Source organism: Melozone crissalis, unplaced genomic scaffold (assembly GCF_028551555.1).
Source record: "Melozone crissalis strain CALT ecotype California unplaced genomic scaffold, PUWL_Pcris_2 ptg000018l_1, whole genome shotgun sequence".
Lineage (NCBI taxonomy): Eukaryota > Metazoa > Chordata > Aves > Passeriformes > Passerellidae > Melozone > Melozone crissalis.
This window is the reverse complement of record NW_026535796.1, coordinates 12,231,273-12,258,110: the sequence shown is the minus strand read 5'-3', so window position 1 is coordinate 12,258,110 and position 26,838 is coordinate 12,231,273. Positions and strand designations below refer to the sequence as shown.

The following is a 26,838-nucleotide window of genomic DNA, read 5'->3' as shown; positions in this document are numbered from 1 at the left end:
AGGCTTGGAGCAAGGCCTCCAAAAGGTACTGTGAGCAGCAAGAGAAGTGCCTTCCCGACTTAGAGAGCTTCTCCAGGCCAAAAAAACCAGCAATTTACTTAGATTAGAGCAGAAGCCATTTGCCCTATTGCTTAACAAAAGGAGTCCCATGGAGGCCTCTTCTTGCATCAGCATGATCCCTTTAACACTGAAGTGCCAAGCCATCTGCCAAGACAGAAAGACTTGGGGAACAGGCCTGTGCTGGTCTGGAAGAAACACCCTTCAACCCTGCATGTCTTGAGTAGAGACTGCCCTGGATCAAGAGACAGAAAGCTAACACTCATCTTGAAGCTGGGAATGGTTATCAGTACTGCAGCACACCAAAAGGCCCCAACACCCACCTGGGATCTGTCGTTTTAGGGGCTGCTCTGACCTTCAGTCAAGGAAAGTCCCTGTCCTGGAGATTTTGCAACTGAGCAAAAGTAAGGGTTGAGTAAGGACAGCCCTTAGGAGAAGTGACTCACCCAGGGCTCACATGGGAAGTCTTGGTATCAAAGACATTGGAGACGATAAATTGAAGGAACTGGAGGGAAGGTATCAGGAGGACAAATGAGCTTGCAGTCATCTTATTGAGAACACACTGCTCCACTGAAGGGCAACTCATTAAAACACTCTTAAGGCAGTATCTTCCCTCACAGGAGAGAGACAACAGGTCTGAAAGTGCTCACAGACCCCCTGGCAAGACAGAGGGGAGCAAAGGAAACCAAAGGGAGCTGCTGGCGCTCTTTCCATCTCAACCTGCCTCCTCTCAAAGTTCTCAAAAAGGCAATTGGGTCAAGTCTCAAAAGACCTGGCTCCTCTGCTCTGCACAAATGCCACATCAAGCATGCTGCCCTGCTGCCCTGTCACTCCTCTGAACACTTACAACACAAGTAACAAGCCTCTAAATTTAGGACAACTACTCATGCTCAAAGCAAACTGTCTTGGAGTAGGTGCCAGAGGGCTGAAAACCCTTTCCATGCATCTCATCATAAAATCTTCAGTGATGTGGTCATACAAGGCCAGGGCATGGCCATAGCAAAAATTCAGGCCCAGCACTTGCTTGGGATTCCAATCTTTGGTCTGTAGAAACCTGCAAGTCCCTCCACCAATTCAAAAGGATCTGTAAGAGGTAGCTACAGAACAGGTAACCCATATGCAAATACAATTAAATATACATATATATATATATATATATAGCAACTTTGACATAAAATGGTTATTTAAATTAAGATTATAATGGGCTCAGTTATTCTGCAGCGGCAGAGGCAGCAGTAGAAGCACAAGCTAACTGACAGACAGTAAAATGGCCTGCACATGATCATGCTGGTGTACAAGCAAGTGCACCTTGGATGCTACTGGACAAACATTAAGTGGCTGCTTATTGCCAGTAATGCTCCTTTCTAAGTGCCACCTGAGAAATCATGTCACATGCTGAACTGATACAATTGTAAATATTTTTAAATCGTCTGGATTCTGTTCTTTACACCAGGTTTTATGAAATTACAGCTTCAGAGACATGCAGCATTAGCTGGAGAGAGAAGACAACTTTGCTGAGCTTTTGGGAGCCTGGCAGATGGGAGGGAGAGCAAGGAGAACAATTAAGAACTCACATACAGCACTCCTTTTCAATAACCTGTGGTGGTCAACAAAGGCAGGAGCCAGCTGACAGTGACAGACAGACCAGCCCTCAGAACTGGAAGGACATACCATGGAGAAACTCAGTGCAAATCCTTCTCTTGGGTGCTCTGCCAAGAGGCTGAGTAGAAAAGAGTTCCCCCCTCCCAGTTTAGAAAATAACCACCATGTACAAAGCAGTAATTAAAAACAACCAACCAAGAAGCCCAAGGGAAAGCTAAGGGTTGGATTCCATCTCACTCAGTAGGAATGAGGTAGAGCACTGAGCTGAGGTCCTGGGGCCTGAAAGGGACCATTCATTCCCCAGCAGCAATGAAACCAGAGCTATTGGCTCTCAGCTTTCTCTGCTGAAAGAAAGGGGTGCCAGTGACCCTGCTGGGAGGAATAAGCATCTTTTCAGGCCAAATTGCAGCAGTGCCTCACCAGAGCAACACTCAACCAACCACAGAGCTGCTCCTGTTGGATGCCTTAAAGTGTGTGGTCCTGGGATGGTGCTGGTTCCTCGTGGCTGGTTCAGATGCTGCAGAGGGGAAGGTCTGACAGCTCAGGCACTGCTGTACCCACAGTGCACTCCTGGCAGCCCTGCCCTGGGGCTAGCATGGAGAGTGGCTTGGTGAGCTGCTCTGCCAGCTCCATCAGCACCCCTGCCACTCACTACTTCCTCCTGGAGTGCTGGGGATCTTTTTTGCTCTCCTGGATTGCAGGAGATGTTTTGTGCTCTCTCTGTCCCTGTCTGCCAGCTCAGGGGACCAGCTGCCCTAAGGATATTCAGTTTTACTGGTAAAGACTGAGACAAAGAAGGCATTAAGCACCTCAGTCTTTTCCTCAGCCTTTGTTGCTGTTTCCTCTGCATCCAATAAAGGATGGGGATTCTTTTTAGCCTTCTTTTCTGTTGTTAGTGTATTTATGAAAACACTTTTTATTACTTTTCACAGCACTGGCAAGACTGAGCTCTAGCTGAGCTTTTGCCTTTCTTTTTTTCTCTCTAGGTGACCTAACAATGTCCTTGTACTCTTCCTGAGTCATCTGCCCCTTCTTCCAAATGTTGCAAACCCTTTTTTTACCTGCCTTGGTACCTGCAAAAGCTCCCTGTTCTACTAGGCTGGTCTTCTCTCCTGCCGGCACATCTTTTGGCACAGAGGGACATCTTGCATCTTTAAAATTTCCTTCTTAAGGTATGTTCAGCCCTCCTGGACCCCCTTTGGTGACCTTCTTTACTGCATCAAGAATTGAAAACTCTGTAATTTCATGGTCACTGTGCCCCAGACTGCCTCCAACTACCCCATCTCCCACCAACCCTTCTCGGCTTATAAACAGCAGGTCTGGGCTCTCTGACCAGCTGTGTCAGAAGTTATCTTCCACACAGCCCAGGAATCTCCTAGGCTGCCTTCTCTCTGCTGGGTCGAGCTTCCAGCAGATATCCAGCAAGTCTGTCACAAGAATAAGGGCTGGCAATCATGAAGCAGTTGCTCATTCATCTGTCTTTTCATCCTGGTTGGGTGGCCTGAAACATACTCTCCCCAGGGTGTCTGCCTTGCTAGCCTTCCCCCTAGTTCTCACCCACAGGCACTCAACCTTATCATCACTACCCTTCAGCTCTCAAGAGCCAAAACACTCCCCAACAGACAGACAGTCACTGCCTCTCCTTCCTTGACTGTCCCTTCTGAGGAGCACACAGTCATCCACTGGAGTACCCCAGCCATGGCAGTGATCCCACCCAGGTTCCACCATGGTGCCCATGTCACAGCTTTCCTGCTGCCACGCTCCCTCACAGCCTCTTGTGCACCTCCTCGCTGGCACAGCATGGGAAGCTGAAAAGTCCTTGATTTAGAGTAAGCAGTACTTAGAAGCAACTAAGATATCAGCATGTTATCAACATTGTTCTCATACTAAATTCAAAACACAGCACTGTACCAGCTACTAGGAAGAAGATTAACTCTATCCCAGACAAAGCTACAACACTGGCTAAAAAAACTTTTCTGGAAAAAGCCTCCTGTCTTGGTGTGTACTAAGCATTCCACAGCTTTGAGCCAGCATGAGCCAAGCAGTGTCCCTTCCTGCTCCTGAAACAAAGGAAAAAGAAGGAAGGGAGGGAAATCACCATCTCTCATCTCTGGGCAGCATCTGAGGTACCCCAGCAGGTATATATCTTCCCCCAGACTTTCTTTGTTTTTTTCTCCCCCTTGCAATATACCTGTCAGGAACTGCACATGGGCACCACTGCATCCTCACCCCACACACCACTCACAGAGCCTTCATTAAAACATTGAGTTCTCCTGAGAACAGGCTCTAAGAAAGTAGAAATGAAATTTATCTGCTTCAATCTGGTGCAGCAGGACTTGTGTGCATCCCTGGTCACTCCATGGGGATCTCAGACTTGTTTTCCTTCTGCGCCTCCCAGGAGGTCCAGGTTCTCAGCAGAGATGCAAGCCAGCAGAACTCACCCTCTCTGCTGGAGCCTGGGGACTGGCTCCCCTGCCAGATGCACCAAGAAGGCACATTATTACAAGTACATACACACTTGGGTCCTGTTTCATGGGGGTTCCATCATCCCTTTGGCTGTAACAACTACATCTTCTCAAAGATGCTCTTGGCACAGGCTCATGATGGCCAAGAACAGTACAGGCCTTGCAAGCCCAAGCTTACTGGGCAGAACCAGCAAACAAGTAAAATAAAAAGAGGGAGTAGGAGCAGGCAGGACACCTGCATCTCACCCTGTTACTTGTAGGAGACCTGACCAAAACAGCACAAGCACATCAACAGCTTTCCAGTACCATTCTTCCTGCTCCTCCTCCCAGCTTATGCTCACCACAAAGAGCACAACCTGTGATTATTGAAGAAGGGGGAAGAAGAGAAGAAATGCAGGAAATCTCCTGTGCATGCATAGTGGTCTTGGCTGAAAAAGGCCCCCAAAATGCTTAACTCACTAGTTTTAGAATCAGTGCAGGACTTTACTATCCCACATGCAGAACTACTGGAAGAGATACATATCACCATCCTGGACTCACAGACTGCATCATTCCAGGGTGATGGAGCACAAACCATAACCTGCAGCTTCTATGAAAAAAAGGAAGAAAAAAACCGCAAACCAACCAAACAACAAAACCAAAAGAAATTCCCCAAACATCTGGTGGCAAACATCCTGGCAGCATTCCATGGGACCTAGCTAAGTGCTGTGCATGGCAAGACCCCAAACAGCAAAAGGAGCCAAGGACCACAGTGCTGCAGGAAATGAAATTACTTGCAACTATCTCTGTCCTTTTACAAGAACCTTGCTCGTTTCCAGTCTCAAATATGAGCAGCACCAGAATATACTAGCCACTTCCTTGGCCTCAAAATCACCAAGGGGAAATAGGATAGACAGTGAAGCAAAATTACTATCAGTACCTAGCACATGACCTGATTGGAGCAGAGTTCATGCGTGGGTTGCTAAAGTTTATTTCTGTAAATTTCCGCCTCCCAGTCTGTGTCATATTTCGCTGATTCATTCTACAGATCCTTTTCTACCGACAGGGTAGAGCATAGGAAATATCCAGGGCTGGTTGTTTAGTAAACCTGCACTGAAAGTTCCCTTCCATCTACTGCACCTGCTGCTAATTCCCTTCACAACTCTGCTCATTAATAAAAATACAACACAATAAAGGAGAACCGCACACATACACACCTCACCCAAATTTCCTCCATACTGGCTGGTCCTGAGTCACCACCAGTGAATAACTGTTGCACTAAGGAGGACACGGTTATTAAATTAATAGGGGCTGCTTAACCTGGCTACAAATATACACGAGCTCTTTGTGCCTTAGTGAGCTAATAAGGCATGTGCTAATTACATTAATTCAAACAAGCCCAGCATGCCCTGAGGGCAAAGGGAGAGAAGGGTGCAGCAAACTCAGGCTTTTTCTAACAGCTGTGAGACAGCGGAGAGTACTTGCCTTGACACAGCTTTTGGAGAAGCACAGGAACACTGGCTGGCACCCTAGGGCTCACTCAGCCCAGCTGCTGCCTGGGTCATGTGCAAAATCCCTGCTCATTCACCCAGCCCTTGGTGCAATGACAGACACAGGATCCTCTCTCCAAAGGGCCAGCCAGCTTGTCTGCTCCTATCTCTGTGGCCCAGAGCACATGGCAAGCCTTGGGATGCCACCCTGCTGCTTTGGTACTGCGAGCCTGGAACCCTGCTGGCAGCCCCCTTCCCACATGGCACCAGCAGCCTCCAGCCCTGGAGCAGCACCAAGGGCTGCAAGTCACGCATCATCCAGCCATGTGATGCTCCTCATACAGCCCCATCTCCTCCCCAGCCCCAAAGTCGGCCATGACAGCTCAGACAGACAGCATGCAGAGCCTGCAGTGGGACCTTAACCAAGTTAGGCAATCCCAGCACATCCACAAACCTAACTGGCAATGGAAGCAGGCAGAAGGGACAGTTGCACCTCCCACGTCAAAATGGCAACAGAGCCTTCAGAAATCTAACAGGCTGCAGCAAGAAGAAGCAAGGAGAGAGAGACACAATCCCAGCAAGGTTCAGATTTGCTCAGAGAAGAGCCTCCCATCTCTCCAGCCCCAGGGTAAGCAGATCTCTAACCTCTGTCGCCCCTGAAGAAGGCACAGCATCAGCTATGTTCACACTGAGGTGTCTGCTAGGAACTGTCACCACTCCCTGGCATGCAAGGGAAGGAAAGGAAAGGAAGAGGAAGTTGGTCGTATTTCTTGGCACTTCCAAGGACACATGCTCACCAAACACTTTCTGAAGGATGTGCTTTTCCTGTAAGCACTAGGGGACTGTGCTGGAGCAAAGCAAAGGTGTTGCATTTTTCTTCTCCTTCTCTCATCACTTCCTCCTATAGTGCATGCATCTGGCAGCACATCTTAGGGCCATCCCTAACAGATGTGAAAAGCCACCACCTTTCTCTGGCTGCTATGCTATGTGAATTTTAAGCGTTATAAAGGCATGACGGTGTCTCCGCAACAAAGAGAGAATCTACAACCAGGCACCAGATGAGAGCAGTGGAAGGGTAGCACAACACCATTTTTTCTGCACAAAGAGGAGCTGGTACAGGCTCGATGCAGTCCTGACAGTGTGTTGGGGAGAAGGTGCAAAGATTTTCATGAAGGGAACAGTACCAGGGATTTTTAGCCCCTGGAAAATGCCACATGATTTACTTTCTCAGCAGAGACTGTGGTTACTCAACCACTTGTCCAGCACAACTTCAGACTACTGCTCTTCCTTTCCCCAGCAACTCAAAGAACTCACTTTGGGCCAGGCCTATTCCCAGGTCACGTGCAGCTGTGAACACACAAATGCTTGTGTTGACATAAGCAGAGAGAGGCAAGAGTGGAAGCAGGGCTGTTCCTCTTGGCAGCGGCCTGCAGCAGCTTGCCGAGTGCACAGATAAAGTAAACCAACATACAACAATAACACAGAACAACAATCCCTCCAGGGAAACCTGGGAGATAAGAGCTTCTGGGCCCTTAACAACATCATTTAAAAGGCCTAGTAACCCGGAGCCCTGTGGGTCTGCATGTCAGCTGATAGCTGTGATTCAAAAGTCCCAAAGAGGGACTGTTGAGCCTGGCTGGAACTGCAAAGCATCCCACAAACACCGCATCCTGTCTCTGTAGCAAAGCCACAGTGCACCGAGAGCATCAGCCATGGACATGGGAACCGACTCTAATATATCCCAGTGAATGAAGCAGGACCTCAGGGTGTGAAAGGACAGACCCTTCCTGCATGACCCTTTGGAGTCAGGAGCTAGGCTCCACCTAAGGCAAAGTGACAGAGAAGCATCTAGCAGGAGCCACCATGTAAGCATGCCCACGCTGGTGTACAGGCTGCAAGCTCAGCTGCCACTGGAGCCAAGGCCTTCTGTACAAGAGACCAGACATGGAGAATTGACAGGATAACAAAAGGACATCTCCCAGCCTTCCAAACACTTTGCAACAGCAGGTAGAAACCCCTCTGAAGAACAAAGCTTATCTCATTACTTCTCAGTGCCAAAGGCAGAATTTCACTAGTGCTCCCAGTGCACTAGAAGAAATGCCACTTAAATGTCATGTTAGTCAATATTCCTTGCCTCTCAGCCACAGGACACTGCTGCTGCCAGTCCCTTTGCTGTGGGGGTACATGAACACAACTGTTCCCCCTGCATTGCCAACAGCCCTGCTCGCCCCCCACTTCAGCTGTTTTGCTTACGCCAAAACCGTTCAGATCACAACAAAATGGTTCCTTGCTAAACGCACATCAGCAGCCCCACATGGGTCAGGCTGCTTCTGAAGAGGTTAGCAGCTCGTCCAGGGAAACTCATACACACTCTGTGACAATCAGAGGAACTGTCAAGGGGACTGCAACCACCACCTGATGGCTCAGGAGGCTGTGGCAGAATCCATTCACCAGCTCCCTGCTCACCCAGAGTGCGGTGAATCAGCAGACTGCAAGGCAGGCAAGGCATTCCCAGCAGGAAGACAATGTATTTTGGAGGCTACAGGCAAATGGAAACACATCTAGTCCTGCTCACCTAAACAGAGTGCAGGGAGATGAGTAACACAAGAAAGGGGAAAGAGGAAAAAGTGAAGTATATCAAACTTGAAAAGTCATTCTCTGAAGATCAGATGTCTCACCTGACTACTCCGAATGTGCAGGGCAATGCTGCTACCTGACAGATGTATCCATAAGATTTATCTGACACATCCTCAAGGAAGCAATTTATCTTGCACTGCTTGAGAAACTGTTTTCAAAAAGTTTCCAAATGAAAACCACCTCACAACTCTGCTCTAATTACCAACTCTGTCTCACAAAGAGCGCATGGCAGCAACAGCAGGCAGCAGTAGACACAAGGAATTGTCATGCCAGTGAGCAGTGGAACAGGCACGTTGCCTCGGAAGACTAGCAACAGTTTGGCAATGCAGTAACTAGACACACTGTTCTGCTCCAGAGCTCCTTGGACAAGGACTCTGGGCTCCAATCTATAACCCAGCTGGAGTCAGCTGTGACAAGTGACATGGGAACCTGCCTGCCCCAGAGCAGAGCCCACTCAAGATGTGATGCAGCACTCTGGGGGAAACACGTTCTCCCTCCTCTGCAAGAGCAGTAATTTCACTGGAGAGAGGAAGAGGGGAGGCTGGCTACAGCAGAGTTCATCAGGGTTCTCAACCATGACATATAAACCCTTACCCATGCCCTTTCAAGCTGCCAGCAAGTTTGCCAGCTCACATATATGCACATGTGTGTCCAAACAGCACATGCCCTTTACCACAGCTGATCCATTTGTTTTCAGCTCCACACCACCTCAGTTTGCACTGACACAGGTCCAGGACACTGCAGCAGCACTAGGGACAACCCAGTGTCAGATGACCCACAGCCTTCCTACAATCTCAGCTGTGTGCCAAGCAAGATGTCACAAGCTGCCCAGCAGCTCTGCAGCCTCTCTCCCACAAGCTTTGTCTGCAAACTGCCCGTGGCTCAGCTGCACCAGACCAGCCTGATAGGCGGGCACAGCTGACCCTCAGCACAGGGAAAAAGGCACCTTGCTCTGCACAGGGCCCTGTGCAGCCACAGGCACCGAGTCAGAGGGGTGCAGGTGCCTCCTGAGCGCAGGGGCCGTGGGAGCAGCCGGCTCAGCCTCCCAAGCGTGCTGGCAGGGAACGCTGCACGCAGGCACACGCCCACACACCGCTCAGCAGCGACCTGGCATTTCTTCCCCCCTTTCCAAAGCCAATTCAGACCATCTGTTGAAGTATTTCTGCAAATCATCCCTCTTTTGGGAAGGGCCGGGGGCTGAGTTTAGTTGTTTATATAGTGTCTGGCATTTCTGCAGTGCTTATCACTTCAGTATCCAAGCTATTTCCTTCAAGCTCTCCATTACTTTTGAAGAACCAGCGTGAGGCACCACAGAATCTACAATGCAAGTTCTGTAAAAAATAAAAAAGGGCATCAAAAAGACGACAGCTGCTCAGGTCACACACACATTTAGCTGGTAATAAAGCAAGTGGAATAGTTCAGGAGAAAGGGGAAGGGCCAACACAATGAGTTTTATGTCCTTTAAAGAAACTACTACACTTACAAAATAGTCTTCATAAACAAGTGTTCCTGTTGCCTTACAGAGAAGAGCTTGGCTTGCCCAGGGCATGGAAAAGGAAGCTAGTACTGCTATCCCTGAGAAAGCCAACACAAACTGAAAAAGGGAGATGAAACACTTAGAAGAAGAGATCATTTACTAGATCAGATCATACTTTCTGCAACAGCTGCCATGGCCATTTTAAGTGGTGAACCCCTGGAGTGCTCCTGCTCCCACTGCATCGTAAGGGAAAGGATCAGAGACTTATTGCTTACCCCAGGTCCTGCTCTAAATCTGTAGCAAAGGAGAAAGCAGGACTCAAATTCACAGTAAGCCCCCCACAAAGCCTGTCCCTAAAACCCAATTTCTTCTTTTTTATAAATCCCTAACTATCACAGAGCAAAGAGAACAGCACTGAACAGGGCACAAACACACTCCCATTCTGTGCATGGCCTTGAAGAAGGCGTTTCCATCCCATCAGACCCACCAGGACACGGGGAACTGCCCTTTTCTCCACACCCATTAAGGGCAGTAAGGTATCAGACACCACAGTGATAGAGATACAGCAGCAGCAGCAGAAATAAAGATGGTCTGGCCCAGACTAAGCACACCACATGCTACAGCTTAATTCCAGGCACTTATCCACACAAAAGCCAGCACTCATCCAGCTCGGAGCTCTCACAGCACACAGCACAGCCCCTGGTCAAAGCAAAAAGGCTCCACTGAAAGCTGCAGCTGAACTCAGAAACCAAGGATCATGGCTATTGGGCTTCTTTCTGGCTTGATCCAAACCAGTTGCTCACTTGCACAGCATTTCTTTCCTACTAATATAATTTGATGAAAGTCCCCTATCTCTGTGCTCTAATTAAAAAAGAAAAGCACATAACTCTCTTCGCAAACACCTCCTCCAAGCCAGTTACTCAACCAGTGCAGAAGCATCACTGTCATACATAAGAGGGGAATATTTCCTTCTCCTTCCCTCTCCCCACCCTGTCTACAAAGGGCACCAACCCTCCTCATAGCTGGGACAGCTTTTAAATCGAGAGTATAAGCCCCAAACATGGAGTCAAAACTCCAGGTGGGGCAGGCACAGTCTTTGACGTGACTCAGTCATCTCCAGCTCCTCAAATTCATGCTATTTGGGGAAACTTAGCTGGGTCAAAACCAGCCTCTCCTGCTGGCTTCTGGATAAATGCCTCAGACACAGGAAAGAAAAAAAATCCACACAGCTCTCCTGATATGCCATACACCAGCATCAGTGCCAAAGGAAGGAGCGGGGCACAGGAAGGTTTGACAAGACGCAGTCACCCACCCACAACAGGACTACCAAAATGAGAACAAGCACCAGTTACTAAAAGGTTTAACAAAACAGAGTAAGAGTGCATTCCTGTGAGCAGCTCACCACAGGATGTACTAAATTATGATCAACAGAGACCCCATAAATTACATAAACAGTAACCTGTCATATTCCTTCTGATACACAACAAGCATTGCTGCCTGGATGCCTCTCCCTTCCCTGAGCATATAATCTCCACCTAGACAGCCCACCTAAGGCAGAAAATGTTCAAAGTTTTTATATTTGCAGATGTGTAAGAGGAAACTGCCTGACAGAAATACAAACCACCCAGAGTGACAAGGTCTTTTCATTAGGTTTGTCTGGGATTTTGCCTTGTTTTCTAAAGCTTTTGTACCTCCTGTTACTTTATCTTCACAATAACTCAAACTACCAGGTAATCAATACTGCACGGTTAAAGCAACATCCAAGTCTGGCATTGGACAGCTCAATCCAACTCCTCCTTCCTGCTATCTCTGTGCTGGAAGACAAACAGAAGAGGATAGGAAAATATTTATCTGCTGTTAGGATTAGCTGGAGCAACACAGTGTTAGCTCTAGCAAGCTGCCACTGTTAGCTGGATACGGCCAAGTGACAGTCCCCAAAGCCAGCAGGTACAGCCAGAGGACTCAGCCCTGCTGAAGGAGGATGGCTTCACTACATCATGGTGCCAGAGAAGCTGAAACACACTGCCGTGTTAGACCTCAGACACTTCTCTGGCAGAGAACAGGCACTTGCAGTCACATCCCTGTTGTCTCACTGCAGACAGTCAAGACAACTGTCTCCAGCAAGGCTGGAGTCCCTGCAGCCATTTATTTATGAGGAATGCACCATGGAACACAGTCATGGTATTCAACATGTTCAAGGGTAACAAATAAAAACAATGCACTGCCTACAACAGGCAGCATCTCCAGCTCATTTGCCATGATAAGTAATTGACAATTCTCTATCTCCCAACCTGTAGTAGTGCAGATGTCTGGTCACTTCTAATAGAGCCTGAATATACAAACATGGGCATTAAAGCAGACTTTTGCATTTCCTGAAAACACAGTTAAGGATTTAGGAGAATGCATCATGGATGCAAAAGGAATAATTACCAGTCCTTATGTACCTGCAGCAGCAGAAGGCAGAATGCTATGAACAGGCAGATTCTTCCCCATCCTGCACTGTTGCTGTAGAAGGAGCAGAACAGACATTTGTCCTACACAGCACTGCAGATTTTCACAGGAGAGCAGAGGCAGCTGGGAGAAAGACAGGTCCAACTGGACCTTAACATAATGTCCTGTTAACGGGACATTAACAAACTTGTAAGTGACAGGCTAAACAGGCTGTGGGACCAGACTCCTCCTGTTGCTCCAGGGCTCCCACATGATGCTCAAACTCAGCTGGTGCTAACTAAATTTGCTCCACTGTCTGCCAGAGCTGTATCAACTTACTCCTGAAAAGGTGAAGGTGCTCAGCTCTGGGACAGCACTGAGGGCCACTGGGACACCACTGATGGACCATCAGCTGTGCAGAAATTTCATTCTAGGGAAAAACAAAGAAACAAAGGGGAAAGAAAAACCAAAACAAAAAATCCCAAACAAACAAAGAACCCAACCAACAACAAAAACCCCAAAACAAACAAAACAGACAACAACAGGGGGAGGAAAAAACTGTGAAAAAGGAAGGTCAGGAAGAAATCAATCTTAGGAAGAAATACCTCTGTTCTGAAAGAGCCTAGAAAAGGGGAAAAGTAGAAACTCCCTTCACAGTGCATCAGCATCCTATCATAGCACACACGAACTGCAGCACTCAGGATCATTTGTCCCAGCCATTCCAAACCTGGTTTGGTTACATATCATCTCCCCAGCCCAGGCTCTTCTAACAATGGAACAAAAATATTTTGCATTTTTTCAACCCTTTTCCTTTCCCTTTGGGGCCTAGTTCAAAGCCCTTTTATGTCATTCTGAAAGCACAATATGATTTTAGGCAGATAAACCCAGCCCATTAAGAGATACACCCTGTGCAAGACATCTTACTGGCACTGGAAAGTTGGCAGTGCAAAAGATTTGCAGGTCCCTGCCTGCAAGTGAGACCAGGGATCAAGTGACAAAAGCAAGGATGGTGTGGAACAAGGCAGACCTGCTTCTAGTCAGCACCAGGGGACATGAGTCCCTCTGCAGTTATGGTCAATGCTGCTAAACTTTTCTTCCCACCACAAAGGCCTTTCATCCCTTGGACTTCACAAGGACATCCCACCTTCCAGTAGCTACTGTGAATCTGGCAATTACCCTCCAAAAGCATCTTATTTCCACAGTGGGGTGGGAGCCCAGAGGCTTGCCAGCATCTGTAAAACAAGTACCTGCCAGCTCATCAGCAAACACAAGGCCTGATCCTTTGGAGGACTGGAAATGGAGACCATGCATCCTTATTCCACACCCAGGTATTCTTTGCTGAGGAAGAAGGAACAACTCATCACCCATCTTAGAGCCTCCTGGCTGCAGATTATTCAGATAAAAATCCAGAGTGTGTTAAAGAAACTTTCCTGTCTGACCACCCAGGAGCCACTCTGTCAGTCACACTCCCCCCATTCCAAGACTTTCACTGCTGGGACTAAAGTCCCTTCACAGCAGATGGCTCCAGTGACCCCTTGGGTGGCCCTTTTGGCTCCCTGCACACCCCACACTCACAGTCAGACAGGGTTTCCTTACTGGCTCAGCCCTGGGTTTCCCACAGCAGTCTCAGATGTCTGGATCCTCTAAGTAATTTAATCGTGGTGCAGTGACACAAAACCAGCTTGACCTGGTGCCTCTGGGGAGGCACCCCTAACAAAAGCATTCCTGGGCTTTTATACTCTTACAGTTTGTGCACCCAGACAGTCTGGGGTCTTCTTGCTGAGTCATCAGCTCCTGCTGTATCCCTGTGCCCTCGGCTGTCCAAAGGGTCAGCACCAGGTCACAGCCCCTTTCCTGGCTCCTGACATTTCCCCCACCCAGGGCACAAACCTCAGCTCACACTGCAGCTGCACACCCAGCCATCAACACTGGGTGTATTCCTCAAGAAGTGCCAAAGATATTTAACTATTTTCACAGCACTGCATGATCATCACACACCCTGCAACAATGATGTTAGATTGGGCTTTAACCTTCAAGGAAAAGCTGTTCTCACAGGAATCTGCAGAATTGGGCCCCTGGTCAGGGATGTTGGCTCTACACACAGATTTTATTGTAGCTAAACACAACACAACATTTACTCACCTGGAAACACAGCTGTCCCACTTTGGGAAATTTCTCCCTCCTACTATTTCACAATTCTCAGGATGAAAACAGTTATGCAAGAACAGCTGTATAGACACATGAAATGCTTACAGCTTCTAAGCAAGACTTTCCCCAAATTTCCCTTATCAGACAGCTCCAAATCCTATGGCTCCCAGGTTTCAAGGCACACCAGTCAGCCACCAGTCACCATGCCTCCATCACACCTTTGCCCTGGCAGAGACCTACAAGTAAAAACATGATGCACAAGCGAGCAGGGGGCTGCTTCCACATGGACATGCTGCTGTCACCTTGGCTAGCCAGGTAGGTATTTCCCCCATCTTGTCCACTAATTTAAATCTTGGCAGTAAAAGGGGAGCAAATGGCCTTGACAGGCTGTCAGTGATTTCTACTTTTTAGTAACTTAATACAGCACACTATCCCTTCCTAAAACGGCAGCAGGAAGATGCTCACAGGCTCTGGCATCCTAGTAAGACATTAACAAGATTGCTGGGCACCAAACAGGACTGCAGCCTTTCCTTCAAGAGCAGGGCTTCAGTTTACAACACAGATTTGATCCCTTTTCCATCTCAGCCATCCATCTGTGCCACAGATCACCACCACCCCCAAAACATAACGCTCCTTACTATGACAGGCATTTCGTGAGATGAGCCCAAGAGCACAGCACCAGGAGAAAAACTGCACCTGTATGAACAACTGCAAGTAACAGCACGCAGTTAAAATCCTACAGGCAAGACATTCAAAGGTGTAAACGCTCATTAAATCCTCGTGTTTATTTTCTGAGGAAGAGGTGAGAGGAACTCCTCCTATTAAACCTTGCCTACTCCCTTGTTTATAACAGCCTGCAAACCAAAACAGAAGGAGAGGACAAGAAGACAACCACAGCCCGAGTCCCAGGCGATACATCCTTATCAGTACCACTCTAGTTCAGTTGTCTTTTGCTTGGCACTGCCAAGAAGCAAGTTCTTGAGAAGCAAAGCCACAGTTACTTGCAGTGATCAAAATCACTGCAGATACCATCCCAAAGCAGCAACAGCAGCACCACAAAGTCAGATCCTAACAGAAGCGAGATCTCAGAGATTAACACACTATGGTAAAAATACCCACTATTGAACTGTAAACATCTAATAGCCAAAAGACATCAGGCCAAATAAATATATCTGGGATCCTGCCCTGACACCTGGCAAGGTATATACCCTACAATCTGAGAAGTCTTGCAAGAAAGAGGCTGGAACACTGGAAAATCCGATTTCCACAACTTCAGCCTCACCCAGCAGCTGCAGAGGGTGCAGCAAGAGGATGCTTGGGGTCCAATTCCCAGGGTGACCTTGAGGAAATCCCACAGTCTGTCCACATTTCCACTCTCCCCGTCCACTGCACGAAGAGCACAATAACCTTGACCTATCTCAAAGAGGCAGGGATCTGGCTTAGGAGAGTCTGGAAGGAGCTCAGAGGGGCTTAGATGCAGGACCTGCGCTGCCACCGGGGCGGTCAGGGAATTCGATTCGCCCCAAAATCAAAGCCCGGAGAAACTCGTCAACCGCTTTCAATATAAAAAGCTGCAGCTCCGGGGCACTGAAGGGCTCGCAGGAGCCGCACACGTGTCGCCGCAATTTCCCCGGCGCGGGCAGGGCAGAGGAAGGCGCGCCGGGCTGCAGCCCCCGCGCCCGGCAAGGGCAAGCCCCGCTCCACGGCAGGGGGAACATCAGCCCCGGGCCCGCACGCAGGCACGGGGAGCCAGCCCGGGGAGCAGGGAGGGGCTGGGAACACCGAAAACCCCCAGGGTGAGGAGGGGAAGTGGCGGCGGGCAAGGGGAGCCCGCAGCTCCGGGGAGGGAGGTGGGTACGTGGGGAGCCGGCAGCCCCCCGGGGCGAGGAGCCGGCTCTCCGGGGCCCGGGGGGCAGGAAGGGCGGCCGGCACACCCCGGAGATGAGGGGCCGGGGGGAGCGGCGGCGGGGCCGGTGCAGCAGGAGCCAGGCCGGCGTGCATGGCCGAGCTTGCATCCCGGCGGCAGGAGGGGTGTCGGGACCCCCGGCGGCGCCTCCGGAGGACTCGGGAAGGGCCGTGCCCACACTTACCGGGCGGCGGCGGCGGCGGTTCCCGCCGGGGCCGGGGACGGTGCGGCGCGGGGTGCGGAGCTCCTGCGCGGCGCGGCCCGGCCCGACTCAGCTCTGCCCCCTCCGGCCGCGCTCGGCGCAGGAACCGCCGCCGCCGCCGCCGCCGCCTGTCCCTCCCCGCCGGGGCGGCCGCCGCGTCCCCATGGCAACGCGGGCCGGGGCGCCCGGGCAGCGCCGCCGCCTCCCCCGGCCGGGCGCGGGGGCCGGGACTGCCCCGCCGTGCCCCGAGCGGCCCCGGGCCGCGCCCACAGCCGAACTGAGAGGCCGCTCACGGCTGGACACGGGGCGAGCGGCAGCGGGGAGAAATAATGAGTCTGTCATCTGTACCCGAGGGAACGGCCTGAAATTGTGTCAGGGCAGGTTTAGGTTGGCCATTAGAAAAAGGTTCCGCACCCAGAGCGTGGCTGGGCACTGAACAGGTTCCTCAGGGAAGCGGTCACGGCACCGAGCCTGACAGAGCACAAGAAGTGTTTGGACAATGCTCTGAGACACAGAGTGTGACTCCTGGGAATGTCCTGTGCAGGGGCAGGAGTTGAATTCGATGATCCATATGGGTCCTTTCCAACTCAGCATATTCTGTGATTCTCTTCAGGATACCAGCCAGGCCCACTGTGCCCATTGGGTCACCATGCTGTGCTGCACACCACCCCTCAGGAAAGCCACCATACCACTGGCAGGCCTTGATTTTTGGGGTTAGCAGGCTCCACTGTGGACCTGGAGTTCTCAGGAGTATTATGGGACCTAAATCCTTGCTGGGACAAAACATCAACAGAGACTGTTTCATCAGGCCTTGGAAATTAAGTATTTTAATGGTAAGGAGGACAGCAGCAGCCAAACAGATCTCTGTGCTTCTTGGGATGACCAAGTTCTTTGTGGTGAGGGTGGTGAGGCACTGGAACAGGTTCCCAGGGAAGCTGTGGATGCCCCATCCCCAGCAGTGTTCAAGGCCAGGCTGGATGGGGCTCTGAGTTACCTGATCTAGTGGAAGGTGTCCACTAGAGCAGGATAGAGCAAGATGATCTTCAAGGTCTCTTCCAACCCAAACCATTTTGTGATTCTGTGGCATCCACAGGTGTGCTACCACCAGGGAAAGAGGTGAAGATCTCCAGGGGAATTCATCTCTAAGAGCCTCCCTCATTGCTCACATACACCAGGCCCTGTGAGTGTGGGATTACCAGCTCTGTACCAAGGGCCCATGGAAGCTGGCAGAGCATCAGTGCAGTTATCCTGTGCAAGGAATTGGAGGTGACTAGAAAAGAGTGCCTACAAGGATGCTCCCAGGAGCATGTAGGGCTAATGAGGACATTGTGTACAGAGAAGTGACACTTATATGGAGTCGCAGTGAACGGCCCAGAAACCTCACAGTTCTTCACACACCTGAAAACAAGAGGAGCTTGTTATCACAGTCAGGGACCTGGAACCCAAGGTAAGAAGAAGCTGTAAACCAGAGGCCAGTGAAGCATCAGACGCCAATGGTAGTGAGTTGGATATAGGTGAAAAGGGGATCAGCTTTCCTTGTGTGCTATTCAACCCAGGCTAAGCAAAGCATGGGAAGATACAGCACTGGAGGTGGAAAGCTCTCTCCAGAAGGGAGGTGCCTGACCAAGGAAGGAGACCTGTGTCCTGTGGCCATTTTGTGGGCATATATTGGATGAGCATCCAGCACAAGAGAAAATGCTAGTGCAGTGGGCAGGGAGATGCCAGAATAGCCTATCCAATCCCACAGTCCTATCTCCACCATACTTTGGAAAAACAGGCAGCAAGGCTGGGTTGCAGGCAGGCTGCTGTGGTGGGCACTCCTGCAGGAATTCCCAGCTTGGGGAACAGTGTGGAGGAGTTGAGGTCTTCTTACTCCCCAGCTGCAAAATTGCTTCCCACCCCTTTCCTTGGTGGTGGCATATCCCCACTCTGCCCTGATTTGTAAAGGCATCAGTGGGTTTCACTGTGCTGTATCCTCTCAGTCAAAAGCTGAGCTGAACTCAGTGTGGCTTGAGGTATAGATGTTGCTATCTATATGTTTTATAGATGTTTTATCTAGATGTTTTATCTAGATGTTTATCACAGTGTAGATGTGCTGGCAAGACACTACCATCCCCTGGCAAAGAAGAGGTTAACACTGTCCATCCTTGTGCTGCATCTCAGGAGGACTGCAATCACACATTTTATTTTTGGTTCTGCTGCATGAGAACAACTGCTCTTTGTAACCTGCACGGCACAAAGGACCCGTTTCTTCCGGCAGCATTTAAGAGAGGGCATAAAAAAAGGAAGCAGAGGAAGAAAGTTCGTATTCAGCAAGTGCCAGGTTGTCAAGGTTTCCTCTGCTTTCAGGCATAATTTTTTTCTCCTGACAGACACAAAAAAGATTTAAATGTGTTTGGTGCAAAACAGAGCTTCAAAGCAGCACTGTCAGTGTCTGACAGCAGGTGAAGAGCACAGCTCAGGACCTCCTGTACAAGGCAACATTGTTGTCATCGTGGTGCACACAGGAGCATTAGACCAGGTCTGTGCTCTCCTTGTCACAAAGCTTGTCCTGTGTGAGTCTCAAAATCCTGCACTGCTTTCAGCCCACCTCCCAGAGGGCTGTGGGCTGGCTCAGCCCTGCAGGGACATGGGTCAAGTTCAGTCTGCTGCAAAGAAAGAGGCTGTCACGAGGTCTTGCTCTTCAGTTTCCTTCCCCATTAGTATTGTTTTCTGTTTTAATAAATTGTGGACTGCAACTGAAATCCCCAAGTGCCTGCTGAGTGTGGTTATTAAACCAACACTTAAAAAAGTAAAATTGAGCAAGCTTGGTCACTGCTCCCTTGGCCTGGACATGATTCTCAGAGCGCTGGTAGACAATTCAACTGATAAATATTGAAGAGGCAGTAATGTAATTAGCACCAGTCAACATCATTTTCTGGAAAAATCAATCCCAACCAAGCCTGCTCTTGCTCTCCATTGAGACCACAGGATGCGTTGCCAAAGGTAACAGCACAGAGGTGTTAGGGGAGGCATCCAGGGTGTAGTCAAACAGAAGGTGTAAATGAACAGATTCACAGCTGGCCATTGGCTGGGATGGCAGGAAGCACCCAGAAACCACTGCTCTGGTTTCATTTGCTGTGCAAGTACTTGATATTACAGAAGTGAGAAAAGATGTGGATGCAGCTGGAGAGTGCAAGAAGGGGACAGCTTAACCCCAAACCCGGCTCTGTTGTTCCCAAAAACTCAAGATGCAAGACCACACCGGTGAACCCAATGTATGTGGTCTGTCTGTCCTCTCTGTCCATTACTCCTTGAAAAGAGACTGCAGACAGCCCCGTTCCCTGCCTGGCCACAGCAGGTGCCACCACAGGCAGCCCCATTCCCTGCCTGGCCACAGCAGGTGCCACCACAGGCAGCCCCGTTCCCTGCCTGGCCACAGCAGGTGCCACCACAGACAGCCCCATTCCCTGCCTGGCCACAGCAGGTGCCACCACAGGCAGCCCCGTTCCCTGCCTGGCCACAGCAGGTGCCACCACAGGCAACCCTGTTCCCTGCCTGGCCACAGCGTGTGTCACCACAGGCAGCCCCGTTCCCTGCCTGGCCACAGCATGTGCCACAGCAGCAGCGCCTCAGCTCCTTTGGCAGCCAACACGGGCTCCCACACTCAGCACAGACAACACAAGGCAAAGCAATCTCATGCCCTCCATGCTTATCTCCTGGATAAAACAGTGAGGCACTTTTGTTTATTGAGTGCCGATGAATGGCGCTGTCTTGGCTGTGAGATTGGCCTGCAGATCCCACTCCGGGCACAGCTGCTGGCAGGGAGCCATCTATTGCCCTGGGAGCCTTTCAGCAGGGTGTTATCCCTCAACCCAGGGACAAAACTACCAACAGCTTCCCACCATATGCATCTGTCCCCATGCAGAGGTGGAGTTAGATTTATGGGGCACTGATCATTCTTTTCCCCTGCAAGTATGGTCCAGATGGGTGATAAGGAATGCGGTTTGCTCCAGAATTTTTCAGTATTCCTCACCTTCCGCAGCTTGTTTGTTCATCTCCCCTTCCAGCAGCTGACAAACAACTGAGGAATGTGCATTGGCAGTGACCTGCATGGCTGTTTCTTGGGGGGCAGGAAGGTGAGATGCTGCCAGGATGAAGTGGATGCTGAGAACACTGTCACCCTGCCATGGGTGAAACAGCTGGACCTCAGGGAGAGTCACAGATCCCAGGCTTGCTGCCTCACCAAGAGCTGCAGCCAGCTCCTCCAGGGCCATGTTACTTTAGGACCCCAAAAAGCTGATGGATCCATTTGTGACTGCCTCTGCCTTGCAGCCATCATTTGTGCACAGCAGTTGTCACAAAATAGCCTGTTTAAGCAGCAGGATTTTCTTTACTCTGCCCAGACTGCAAAGAAATCATCTCTTGTAAGGGACTTTTGAGGGGGAGACACCATGTGTTCTTGCTCCTTTCAATGCATCAGGATGAAAGCCTCACCAAATCATCTGTTGTGGGGATTTTTGAGGGGGAGGCAGTGTATTTTCTTGCTCCTTTCAATGCACTGGCATGAAAGCTTCACCAGGACTGTCACTCAGCCTGATGCTCCTGCAACACTTGAAGGCTGTGCAGACACCAGGAGACAGAAACTTGCAATGTTGAGAGGGAGCAGCTACAATCAATATCCAAGCCATGCTTGCTCTTAGCTCTGGCCTTGGGGAGATGCTAAGAATCACAACAATTTCCATTCTTCTCCAACCTGGAGGGAAAAAACCCAAAAACATTTGTCCTGAACCATTGCCGCTTCCAGAGGAAGTAAAATCTTCCGAGGATGTGGCTGAAGAAGCAGCAAGGTGAAGATTCACACCTAAGCTCATGTCCTCCCCCAGCTATCCTGTTACTACCTCCCTCATCCAGCTTTCCTGTCCTACTTTTCACTGTAATCCAAAGCTTCTCTCCCTCAGCCCAACAAAGCAGAATTAGAAGCCTAACCAGCCATGCTCATCAGCCAGGTCTCTTCTTCACATGACAGGGAGAAATGGTGACTCCATAGGAGCTGCAGCCACCCTCTGCAAAGTCCCACTCTCTTCTGGACATGCAGATTTGCTGTTTCTAAACCTGGTGATGCTAAACACCTCCAGAAGACCAGGTCTGGCTTGTGGCAGAAACCTGACAGAAACAGCGAGGCTGGAACACATCTGGGGTTACTCAGATCACTGTGTGATCCTGTTCACACCCAAAGCTTTAAGTTCTTGCTGCTGCCTTGGAACTGTCCCACAGGTGAGCCTGCCATACTCAGGTACCTCTTTTGATCAGGAAAAAGGTTTCCTACACTAGAATGGAAAACTCAAGTAATTTCTTAAGCTATTTTAGGGGTCTTTTAGAAATTCCAAGGTTTACCTTTGCTGCTTCAAGCAGAGGGCTGGCAGGGTTGTGGAAGCATGGAAACTTAGGACAGCTTGGCAGCTAAGAGATGACAAATATTACCTTGCTGTTTTCCCAGGTCACTCACTAAATGTCTGCAGACAGCATCCCATAAGCTCTCATGTCCTGTTAGCTTAATCAATGCTAAGTCCAGCTTCATGGAATCACACAATGGATTGGGTGATCACACAGTGGGTTGGAAGGCACTTTAAAGAACCAACTCACCTGCCATGGGCAGGAGCACCTTGCAGCTGACTGTTCTGGGTTGTGCTCAGTCTATCTTCCCTGGACTCCTGTGACCTGGCAGCAGATGAGCACACAGGACCTGCCCCAAGATGTGGCCCCACCAGGTGACCCAGCACGTGGGACTTTGTGTACTCAGCCTGAGACACAGTGAAAACAGGGCAGAGCAGATGTTTTCAAGCTTGACATGTCCCGAGTAGAAATCCTGTCTCCCCCTTTGAGCAGTGCTACCTGGTTTGTTTTGGGTCACCACTGGCATTCTCACCCAGGAGTGAAGCTCAACCACATGACTTTGAGGAGAGGTACCAGCAACAGCCACCTCCTCCCACCTTTGCAAATGAGATCTCCTCTTATCCACAGGGCTTCAGCAGAAGCAAAATTTGCAGCCATCCTGCTCTTCTAGAGAAAGCAGGTAGAGATGTCTGATTGGCTTCCTCTGCCTGCTTTGTTTCCTACGTGCTCTGTTGCTGCTGTCTGATCCAACTCTTGCCTGAGAAAGGCAGCCCCAAATCTCTTGCTCCTTCCACGTGGGAATGCATTCAGCTTTCTGTATTTGTTTGCTTTTTAGAGTATTTAATCAATCACTTTCTGACACAACATCTATGTTTTGGCCTTAAACCTTCCACAGCAAGGAGTCAGCATTAGAACTATGCAGAGTGGGGGGGAAAAAAATACCCACTTTTGCTAATTTGCAGGTGAAACTCGACTATTTCGTTTGGTGCCACCTAGTTGAGAAACAGTGGATGGCAACCATGTATTCACAGTCCTCATCCTTTCCCAGGAGATGCAATACTTTGCTGTAAGAAAACAGTTTAAAGTGCTCTGTAGTACCCATCTCTGAGCCTCCCTCCTGCCCCTTGCACATTTTCCTGTTCTACCATCTCCTGTCTGGAAAAGACAAGAACTGCTCTGGTGTTCAATGAGCAAACCAAGCAGAAGGATCTTAGCTCCAGCCCCCCAAAACAAACTTCTGGATGGGTTCAACCTACAGACCTACTGTGAAGAGGTCTACAAGAAGAATAAAGGCATGGTCATATTGCATACCTGGTTTCTATATTTCCCAGTCACTGAATTCTGTCAAGGTACCTGGAAACTGGAACAAGGGTCAAACTCTCCTCATGGATTTTCAAGACACAGATTTACAGAAAAATGGTCCTTTAAGAACACAGAGTTTATTTTTGTGAAGTTTAGGAAATGGACACACACTTAATTGCAGTGAATGCTGTTTTCTTCATTTTAACAGTACCAACTGATAAGCATGATGGGCTCACTTTGATGCAGCTCTGGGCTGGGGTTCTGATGCACCAGTGGCTGAAAGCCAGCCCCACTCCCTTTCCCAGTGAAAGCTACTCTTTCTTTAAAGGCTGAAAACATGGGGTGATCCTCCCTTGGGAGGAAAACAGTGAATTTAAGGACCATCAGATTTCATTTCCCTTTTTAAAACCCCAGCAGCCTGACACTGTCAAGTATGAACATGAGTGTGTACCCAGTAGAAGGAAATCTTACAGACTGGGTATCTTCTAATATTCTTTCAGGTTTGGCATCAAGTTCAGTAGGTTCATGGCTGAACCATCCAGTCCTCAGTGCACCACAGAGATCTCCTCTCCTTTATTAGAGCAATCCTATGGATGTGCTGAGTTTTACAGCATTCCTGCCTGCCCACAGTAAACAGAGAAACTGAACACAGCCCCTGTGGGTTCATTCTCAATTTCATATTTCAGTCAGATCTTTTACTGGGAATTATATAGCATTTTACTGACAGGACTGTGTAAACAGTTTAACCCCCTGCAGAACATAATCAGGCTTTCCCGTGTATTTTTTATGGAATTAATAAACTGATTTGAGTTTTGTCTGGGCTTTCATTTCTCGGGTTTTTTTAATTGATAAATGTAGGAGCTGGAAGCATCTTACCTGGATCTATCTCCTGGCAGCTAGAGGACTGTCATGGTTAGAAAAAACCTTGAAGTGGTATGTGGGAAACACCCAGGTAATTTTGCTGGAGATCTGCAAGTTTATGAAGTAGAAAAGGGTTTAATTATGACAGTTAAAGAGTTATAAATGCCACAGCCAAAAAAAGGAGAAAAAATGTTCCTACTGGCATACAATTTCTTGCTTTACTTTAAAAAAATCTTTGTAAGTAAGCTTTTCCTGGTAAAAATTTATTTGGGAGAATTTTGGACATATCAGGATCATGCACAGTAAAAAACATAAAATCTGCCAGATCATCTGTAGGACACTGTAAGGCACCTTACTAAATATGCACCTTTTTACTATCAGGAAAAGCCAGATAGCTGGAAAGGGAAAGATACTATTCCAGTATGTGATGAATTCATGACAGAAGTCAGAAAGGAATGCCATATTTTGATTCAAAAGATAAATGCCAGGTTAGTTATTTCTTTTGCTGTTTCAACCATCTACTGCAACTGTTATCAGCCATAGCAGTTACAGGCTTATGAAAGACTTACTGTGCCTCAAAGAGATTATTGATAAAGATAACACCTCAAAATAATGTTTTCCATTGACTCTCTTCCAGCTCAAATATTTGCTGCCAAGTCAGCTGAGGAAAGAGGAGTTGAACAGTTGCTCTGATTTCCTGCCAGTACCTCAGTGTCCTCAACTGGGTGCTTGCTTTGGTGTCACTTCAAGGAGAAAGCCAGATGCACACAAGGAGGCCCAGCCCAGCGGCTATGGCTCAGCAGGAAAGACTGGAGATAGCAATCCTTGTCTGGGGTACAACACTTACCTTCCCTTAGGTTATCAGCCCAAACCCTGAAGAGCTGTCCTACTGATGGTGCTGTCATGGGTTTGGTTGTCATGGGTTTACTTGCCTGGCTGCAGCCCACTACAAGAGTACCCTGAACACCTGGCACTAACCTTCCTCTCTCTTGGCACCCAGCTGTTTTCCAGAAGAGCTGTAGCTCTGCTGATGCCTGGATGAGTGCTCCACAGAGTCCAGCCTACCTATCCTTTATTTCAGCACTGCCTAACTCAGCTCTGGTCTGACTATCACAAATGGAAAGCTAAGTGCAGCCAAGCTTCATCCTCTTATAGCTGTGGATGCTGCCTTGTGCTTCCTGTAGACTTCTCCTGCTCCTTCACCAGAGGACAGGCTAACCCTACACACTGTCCCTTCTAGATTAGCCTTGTTGCTCTCTAGACCTGATCCAGCTGAGCCTCAGCTCATTCCCTGAACGTTGTGTTTTCTGGCTTAGCCCCACTGCAGCAAAGCCACCCTCCAGGGACACCATTTACTCAGCTGCAGTCTGTCCTGTGCTTTGCAACCAGCAATATCCAAACAGGAGCTCTCTTCCCATTTCTGCACAGCACAGCCAGGCTCACCTGTGTTCTCCTGCCAGCAGGTTTAAAGGGACCAGTCTCCATCTCACTCAAGGCATTTATGGAATAGCAGACCATGCTGTGAAACAGTTAAGTGCTGCTTTTATTCCCAGTGAGAGCAATATGCTCAAATGCATCTCTCCAAAACCGGAGGAAAGAACAAATACCTTGTTGGTATCCATGAAAATTACAAACAACATATGACACAGAATACAAGATAAAATGTACATTCAAAAGAGCACTGCTGACTTGAACCCAGCATGAGACTTGGGGCAGCACAACCTAAGAAACCAGATCTGTCAGACTCCCTAGGCCCAAAGTGACAGCTCAAATCTGCAAGTCCTTGTCAGTGCTCTGGACTGGACAGTAAGCACTCTGTAGCCTGAAATGTTAGAACAGCCTTAAATTAGAGAAAAAGCAGAAGGATTTTATGCCTCTCTTTCAATAATACTGATGGCGGGTCTGAAGCAGCATCAGGGAAGCCACTGATGATTCTTCACAAGGGGAGAAAACACCAGGATTTATCCAACCTGCAATTGCACATTGACTTTGGGTGGTGCAACCTGGCATTTTTAAACACACTTTTGTTTTTTCAGCCTAAGAACAGCCCTTTAAGTAATGTTTAGAGAGTTATGCTGAATTCAAACCTGTCTTGAAAGACTTGAATTTACTTAAATGACAGTAGTCTTTCAAAAAGCTTGCATGTAATTTTCCACCATCCTTAACTGAGGGCCATCATGGGATGGGGAACAGGAAGAGAATGGCACCTCAGTAATAAATCATTGAGCAGCTAAAAAGCAGCAAATGCTTCCAGACTCATGCAAGATATTCAGGCTGAAAAACTGGGAAGTTAGCTCAGCATGGCTCATGCCAAACACACAACAGTGTGCCTTATTTCACAGCTGGTCAGACCAATTTTTAAAATGCAAATTAAAGTCATGCTTTTCACCAAACTTCAGGAGGGGTCGCACCTTCCCCACTACACAGTCACATTTCACTGGGAAGATATGAGGACTACCCCTTGGAAACTGCAAGGGAAATTTGAATTGCACTAAAATTAGAGTCTGGCCCAGAAGAGGTCATGGATTTTTACTTTTTTTTTTTTTTTAATAAAATAAAACTAGAACTTTGTCAAAGATCACCAGTATGTAGGTGTCGTCTAAAAAACTGCTTGCAGGTGCAGCAGGCTGTTTGTTTCATGATGGCTTTTGGAGCAAAACCAAAAGAAAAGAGTAATTTTTCTAGAAATCAGTTGGGTTTTTTTTTCCCCACAAATACTTAGGTTTTGTTTGGACTTAAGGGAACTGGAAGAGATTTGGATTTTCATGGGGAATACAGTTCACATTTTCATGTGAGCAGAACACATAATTGAAAGAAATGGCTCAACAGTCCCCACCACGTCACAGGCCTTCATCACAGACCTTCATAACATGACTGCACCTCCACTCCTATCAAACACTGGTGCA

The 26,838-nt window shown here is 48.8% G+C and overlaps 1 protein-coding gene across 1 annotated transcript in view; it reads right to left on the bottom strand.

Moving 5' to 3' along the window:
- SLC25A22 (solute carrier family 25 member 22) overlaps window positions 1-16,455 on the bottom strand; it is a 50,403-nt gene extending 33,948 nt beyond the window's left edge. The window contains exon 1 of the mRNA XM_054275819.1: window positions 16,376-16,455. The gene's annotated coding sequence lies outside the window, so the exon portion shown is untranslated. The remainder of the gene's footprint in view (window positions 1-16,375) is intronic.
- Between the last annotated feature and the right edge of the window lie 10,383 nt (window positions 16,456-26,838).